Source organism: Pieris napi, chromosome 2 (genome assembly GCF_905475465.1).
Source record: "Pieris napi chromosome 2, ilPieNapi1.2, whole genome shotgun sequence".
NCBI lineage: Eukaryota > Metazoa > Arthropoda > Insecta > Lepidoptera > Pieridae > Pieris > Pieris napi.
Window position 1 is genome coordinate 1,067,618 of NC_062235.1, and position 7,497 is coordinate 1,075,114.

Consider the following 7,497-nt stretch of genomic DNA (forward strand, 5'->3'; position numbering starts at 1 on the left):
TAGAGTAGAAACAACTGTCCATGGAAATTCACCAAACCTGTTCCAGGTTTCGAAGTCGACGGTTTGCTATAGACCCAAAAAGTCGACGGCGTTAGGCGACAGCACTAGGGGTCATTACACTGGCCGGGCAGGTATTTCTCGGGCAGATGACTGTGAGAACCAGAACAAACTTGTGTCTGAAGTCGAAACTATGCTACGTGTAGTTTCGGAATGGGGTAGACTAAATCTAGTTCAATTTAACCCCAAGAATACTCAAGGTTGCGCGTTTTCCGCTAAAAATCTCCCTTTATCGCTATTTCTCTCTCTGAAGGACGAAGAGCAATGCAAATCGTCGACGACCAGTCACTTTCCGTGCGGCTTGATCCCTTGGCGTTGCGTAGAGATGTGGGGCCTCTCTGCATCTTCTACCGCATTTACTATGGAGTGTTTAGAGGAGTTGTACGAACAAATAATTGCAGCTGAGTTTCATCATCGGACGTCAAGGCAGAATACAAAATACCATGCCTATCACCTCGACGTCCGTTGTTCCACAACTGAGTGTTTCTTAATGCAGTTTTTGCCGCGCACCACCACAATGTGGAACCAGCTGCCCACTGAAGTATTTCCGAACCAATTCCACTTCAAGAAAAGGGCGCACCAATTCTTAAAAGGCCGGCAACGCACTTGCAAGCCTTCTGGCAGCGTGAAGGTCCATGGGCGGCAGTATCACCTTACATCAGGTGAGCCTCCTGCCCGTTTGCCTCCTATTACATAAAAGAAAATTGAGTTTTTTGGCATTGAGGAAAGCGAATCGTCATATTATGCCAAACTTGTAAAATATACCGTAACATTTATAAACAATCACTTTTCCACATTGCTGTACACTAATAGACTTTCTTTCTATGTGCGCATTTAACATTCACTCGAACGCTGATGGAAAACATCGTGAGGAAACCGGCTTGCCTTAGACCCAAAAAGTCGACGGCATGTGTCAGGCACAGAAGGCTATAGGCCTATTAGATTGACAAATTTCATAAAACAAATACCCTGACCCAGACCAAAAAATGTCGTAGACACTAATTTGATATTGATAGGAGTTAAAAACTAAAATTAACAACAATTATGAACTGAATACCTGACCAACTTCGTTTTATCTCACGATTACGTATAGGGGGCCGTTGATGTATTACGTAACCACTATATGGGGGAGTCTTACTCTTTGATTTTCTTATTTGGTGATTACGTCAACAGCCCTTACATATTACCCACACATTGTCTATCGTTGAAAACGAAATGGTTTTTCGAGGATTCCAACAAAAAATTAATACGTTTACGTACTATTAATTTTTGAGAGCTTTGCTTACGTAATACTTGAACGGCCCTAGTATATTCTACCAATGATAATTGTTATTTTATTGTTTCTTGTCACAACAACAAGTCGTTATGTAGCTGTCACCGTAAAATTGTAAAAACCGTTAGATTGTAATCTATCTCGCGAGATTGTAATCTGTCGAAAGATTGTGAACCTCAACGAACTGCTTACAAATTAACGTATTATTATTCGGTAGTTATATGAAATTGCTTGCGACCGTTGTAACGACGCCCAGAAGCATTTGGCAAACACCTATGTCCGCGGTCTCTTCTGGAATCTACCAAATGAATATAAAAACTTTATGAAGAAATACGACCCTCATGGAATCTACGAAGACAACTTCAGGAAGGCTGTTAAGGATTATTGATTAGTGACAATAAAGTATTATTGATGTGCATTTTTCTTTTTATTTAAGAAAACGGCTTAAAAAAGCCGTTTAAGGCAGACCTGCGCTACTTAGGTCGTAGCGTAGTATGTTATATGCATTTCTCAATAAGAAGATTTTCTACTTGTTTTTTTTTTTAAATTGTTATCTTAAAGATAGGAGTGATTATGTTATATAACAGTGATCTCACTACAAATGAGTACTCTAATGAGTCTCACGACCTTCATAACCAAACTACTAGGCTAACAGGGTTGAGACCTGGAACATAAATGGACTCTTGCTCAATAAAGACGAACTCGAGATACTAGTAGCTCAGCACAAACAAGACGTAGTCCTTATATCGGTAGCACACTGCAAAGACAAAACCAAAAGCAAAGGATTACAGGCATACACTACGAACCACCCAGATGGTTCATGATCAGCTATTTAGAGACGAAATGAAACACCATCTACTGCCTGAAAACGCATTTTTTTGTAGTAACGTAATATTATTAAAATTTATATCTACATATTTATTAAAGTTTCAGCAAAAAAAAATATATTCTATTCAAAATTGCCACCTTTGGCTTTTATAAAAACCTTTAATCTGTTTGCCAACGGTTTCTTTATCAAATGTAATTAAATACTGAAAAATGGCGCAAAATCGAAAGAAGTTTTTAAAATAATATACGTTTGCCAAATTCAAAATAATTAAAAAGTTGAAAAAAATAAAAGTTTTCATGTAACAGTATTTATGGCCAGACTAGTTAATTATATATTATTTTTAATTTGTAACAATTACTTCCACCTTTTGGCTTAATCGAAAGAACCAATGGGAAGAAGGCGCCCTTAAAAAAGTAAAGGCGAATGGAGAAAGAAAGCCATGGATATATTTGGAGTTAATAGTTTTTCTAATATACATACTAGGGTGGGCCAAAAAAAAAAATCTAGTTATTCGTACTGGCACAGCGTCAAAAAGGTGCTAAATGGCGTAAATGATTGATACTTAAAGTTGAAATATAATTATTTTAAAATTTACTGCCTCCGGATTGAGATAGAATTTATTAATTGTAATTTTTGAGCCCATGTTGAGATTTTTTCTTCACTTTATTTAAATCTTTATTAGCGCTTATTTGTTTTTAAAAAGAATAGTGCATCTTTTGTTTTGTTTAGTTCGAGGACAAAAGTGTAAAGAGGGGTTGGTACCAGTGTGGTGTGGTGTTAGATTTGACAAGAAACGCACGACTTATAGCAAAGACAATCTATGTCTGCACGCATTACGTAATTGAGTGCAGTCACTTTTAAACGAATTACTAAGAATGAAACGTACGACAAGATGTTGGAATTATCCGTTATTTGGTAGTCTATATGATTTGAAAGACAACATAATATTGCCCACATATGAATATGTGATGAATTTGTATGGGTGAAACCGACACAAGCTAAAATTCGGGAGATAAAGAAATTGTGGGTAGTGTGATTGCAAAACTAATAGAAATATGGGCGAAATGTTCTATTCCTACAGTTGAACCTAAAAAAATGAAGGAAATGCAGCCCTGCGATTCTGTAACTCACTGTTATTCCGTGAGTCCACTACGCAGTAACAGCGCTCCCTTCGTCACTGACGTAATTTTTGGAATCTCATGGTATTCTGTTAAGAAATTTTACATTACGTCTTGATAAGTGGAGGGAGGTAACCTAGTGAGTTGTTGTCTATTAATATCGTGACAATTGACTCATTTTATTTTATAAAAAGAGTTAATTGTCAAAATTTTCATCATACATAAACAAAATATTTTTAATAAAACAAAATGGTTGACGACGAATGAAGAATATTAACAAAAAGATAAACTGAAAATATCTCAAAAATGATTTATCTGATGGAAAATAATAGAATAGCGAGGAAAATTATTAAAACCCATCTGGCAATGGGGCCGCTTAAAGGTAAGTAGTGAGTTTATTTATTAGTAAATCGTAAGTTACGTATTTTGTTTATGACTTCCAATTAAGAGTTTATACTTCGTATTTACCCGACAACTGACCAGCCGTGGTGTACCTATATGAGCGAAAGCAACTTAAAAACATTAATTATTTTTCAGCACGAAACAAGGTATACCTAACATGTGGATATATTGTAAAAAATTTAAGAATATTATCTTAACAAAAAGATTATTATGTCTCGCTAAAAGTGATTCTCTCAGCAAATGGTCTAAGGATTCAAATTAAACAGGATGGATAGGTATCTTCAATTTTCAAAATATTACTAAAGGTAATGTTTTCATATAATATTTTGTTGAATAATAAGGAAGAAAAATTAGTGTTTATATATTTATTCATTTGTGTAAGTGCAAGTGTTGGTACTTTTTAGATGCCACGAAACTACTATTGCAACCTTTTTAAGTGATTCAGAGGTCAAACACACAACAACAATATTACCTATGTTTTTACTAACACTCTTAAAAACTGAATTCTATTAAAACTATTTTAGAAATATAATAACTATCATAGTAAATAAATAGGAATAAGCAGTGTCTAGAAAAATAGCTAACAAAGTTTGTTTGTTTAATGGCAAATTTGAAGTCAAATGTAATAGGTTAAATCGAAGCGACATTGTAAAGAATAATTAAATTGTTGGTTAAAAATGTCAAATATAAAAGATATTTTTAGGTTTTCTAACTTCAAATTCCATTCATGAAATATAAGAAGTATTAATTTTAATTGATCAAGTTGAATTTAATTTAATTGTTCAGATTTCAGAACACAAGTATAAATAATCATGTTAGGTATGTTGGTTGCTCAAATTCATACCATTTCAAGTGATCAATGTTAATTTTAAATGTTGGAAATGACATTGCCATAACTTATTTAATAAACATAGAAGCAATCAAAAGATAGTTATTGCTGCTGACTACACTTTAGCACTAAACATAGCCTTTATGGGTTCTGGATTTGTTTCATTAATAAATAATTGTTTTTAAAGTACATACTTGGATTTGGATTTTTGAGTCTAAATATAGGTGTGCTCAAGATTTTTTTATTCATAGTACTGAATCAAATACTGTGTGCGAAATTACTAAGCCTTGTTACCATAAAACTTTTAATAATATTTGGCTTAGTTATAATATTATCAAACATGTTTTTAAGATACTTTACTTAGAAATACAAAGATATCCCATATATAAGTTTTTGTGTGTTTTATGCAAGTTTTTTTATTATTTTCCTTAACTTTACAATAATTCAATTGCTACGCAATATTATTGTGTCAGTACAGTGACCTACCACATCTCCCTATTTACAATTTTAACAGATAACCATTGTATTACAGCCATCAGCGGTAGTTGTCAAGAATGAGGAAGAAAATGACCAATTATTGAAATGTTAAGAAGAGATATTAAACCGAGACCACTAATCTATTTTGAATGCAGTTTGGACAACTATGATTTTTATATGAAAAATTGTATTACCGTGTTTAAGATATTTGTGTACTTCATAATAATTTTTTTGTATCTAATAATATTGTTATATTAATAAAATGATTAATTAAATCTACCACTTATTTAATGACTGCCTATAGAAAACGTAGTAACCGAGTTAAATACATAGCTAAGCCGAAAAGAAAAATATATAAGCCATGTTACTTTATAGGTTAATAAAAGAACAATATAATAACTTACACATTTAATTTAATGATTATAGTAAACTTTTAACACACTACAAAATAACTTTCAGTAAAACAAACTTAAGTTTAATAAAACTAATTCAAACCCAGCCTCACATAGAGCTAATCAATAACATCTACTTTATTTTGTAGACAAATATATTTATTTTAATATATTTCCTAATTAGTTTGTAAAAAGTAATAGTTATGAACGATAAATTTAAAAAAGCTTAATAAGTACTTAAACCATCATGTATGTAATGATGGTATTTCATACTTGTGTAAAGCAGAATAATGTTTTTATCCAAAACCTTAATGTTATATCAATATATTTTATAAAAATATAGGAACCGAAATTGTACTGTGTTATTATTTATTATAAATTGAAGGATAAGTAGTCGAAATTCAATAATTTGAAAATGTCTGCACTATTGTGTCTTTTTATATCCAGGGGCCTTCTTGTATGATACAAATGTAATATTCTTCTTCTTCAAAGGCAGAATGTATTTTTCTATCAGGAATTTTGAACATTTGGGGATCTCTGAAATTATTAGATTTATAATTTTAGTATAGTAGAAAAATACAAATATATTACAAAATTTACCTATCTTAACATATTTATCGTTTTCTGTTCGACTTATCTCTGCTGGAGACAAGATTTTTATATTTTTAATGCTAAAATAATCAAAATGTTTACCTTAGATCATCTATTTACTAGACTCTTCGTTCATCTCAGCAGCATATGTTCTAGGTTTCGTCAACATCATATAATTTCTTGAGTATTGGAAAAGAGCGAACCAACGCCGAGAAATCAATTGGTCGTTTCGTGCCTACATTTTCTTCGCCATCTATATCATCTATATTATATTAAGAATTTTTTAGTGGTTTACATCATTTATTTCTTGAAATAGAGGTTTAAACTTTTAAAGTGGAAACGGGCCTTCTGTAACAATAACAAAGTTCTATTTCACGAAGCTTAATGTTTATATATATAATTTTTTCGTAAAATAATGCTGTATTATAAATATTATTTTATAAACATACCCCAAGATACATATAGATTGTCCTATGTTAGAATATTTTCACATAAAACAAGTTTTAACTTCGCTAAAAATGGCTAACTCACTGGTAAATGACGATTTCAGCGAGGGAAGAGCAACTTTTAATTTGACGTACAAAATGTACATTTAAGTGAGATGAGATGTCAAATAGTATGTATCAGAATACCAAATACTAACAATTTTGGAGCGTAAGTGTAGCAGTGCCAAATTTTAGTTCCAAATGTGAACAATCTCATTTGAGCGGCGCTTTTGTCGCGGTTATTGTTTATCAGAATACCAAATTGTAACATGACACCGAAACGAACGATTTGACAGCAAAAATCAGCGCTGAGGGTGTGTGAAGCGAGTTACAGAATCGCAGGGCTGGAATCATATCATTTAAAATGCAAAAATTTGCTAAAATCTCACCCAAAAAACCTAGATTTAAGATCGAAGATTTTCGTCATGGAATGACGTCTCGACTTGCAAGTGTCGATATTTGCCCCTTTTTGGGGTAAAAAGTATCTGCAAGAAAACACAGCTTCATAGTAGATCCGCGAGAAAAATGGTAATTGGTAGTATAGATGTCGACACAACAAAATAGATTACAAAATTAGTTATTTCAACATATTGACGGCAGTACGTCTAAGCCCAAAACATTTTCAGAGGAATTAGTAAGCAGCTTAAAATCTGTGAGAGGGTTCCATAACTCAGTTTACTCCTATTCCTACGAACCTACTGGAGCTTTCTGTTAGTACAGACCAGAACTACTTGTACAGAATAGTCAAAGCAGTTTCAACAGGCACATTTCCCAGCAATTTAGCGAACAAATCACCAGGCATAATGTCTCATGCCCCATGGTTAACCAACGAGACAATAAGATTTTGCGTCTGTATGCTAAAGTAGAGACTCCTTCTGAAAATCTCTTTAAACGAATGTGATGAATGAAGCACTCTTGCAACGTAAGCTGTTAAGGTTTACGCGCCGATATGGTTTTCCATAAAAACTCTTTCAAGCTGTAATGATGGATCGAGGCCTTATTGAGTAAACGCAATATGCACCAACAGCATTGAAGACTGTTATT

General features: G+C 32.9%; 1 long non-coding RNA gene across 1 annotated transcript; it reads left to right on the forward strand.

The window, feature by feature from the left end:
- Positions 1-3,268: 3,268 nt before the first annotated feature.
- Positions 3,269-5,088, forward strand: LOC125060707. The gene is made up of 3 exons (XR_007118906.1): positions 3,269-3,659; positions 3,815-3,984; positions 5,041-5,088. It is a non-coding gene; the product is annotated as an uncharacterized LOC125060707 (long non-coding RNA).
- The last annotated feature ends 2,409 nt before the right edge of the window (positions 5,089-7,497 follow it).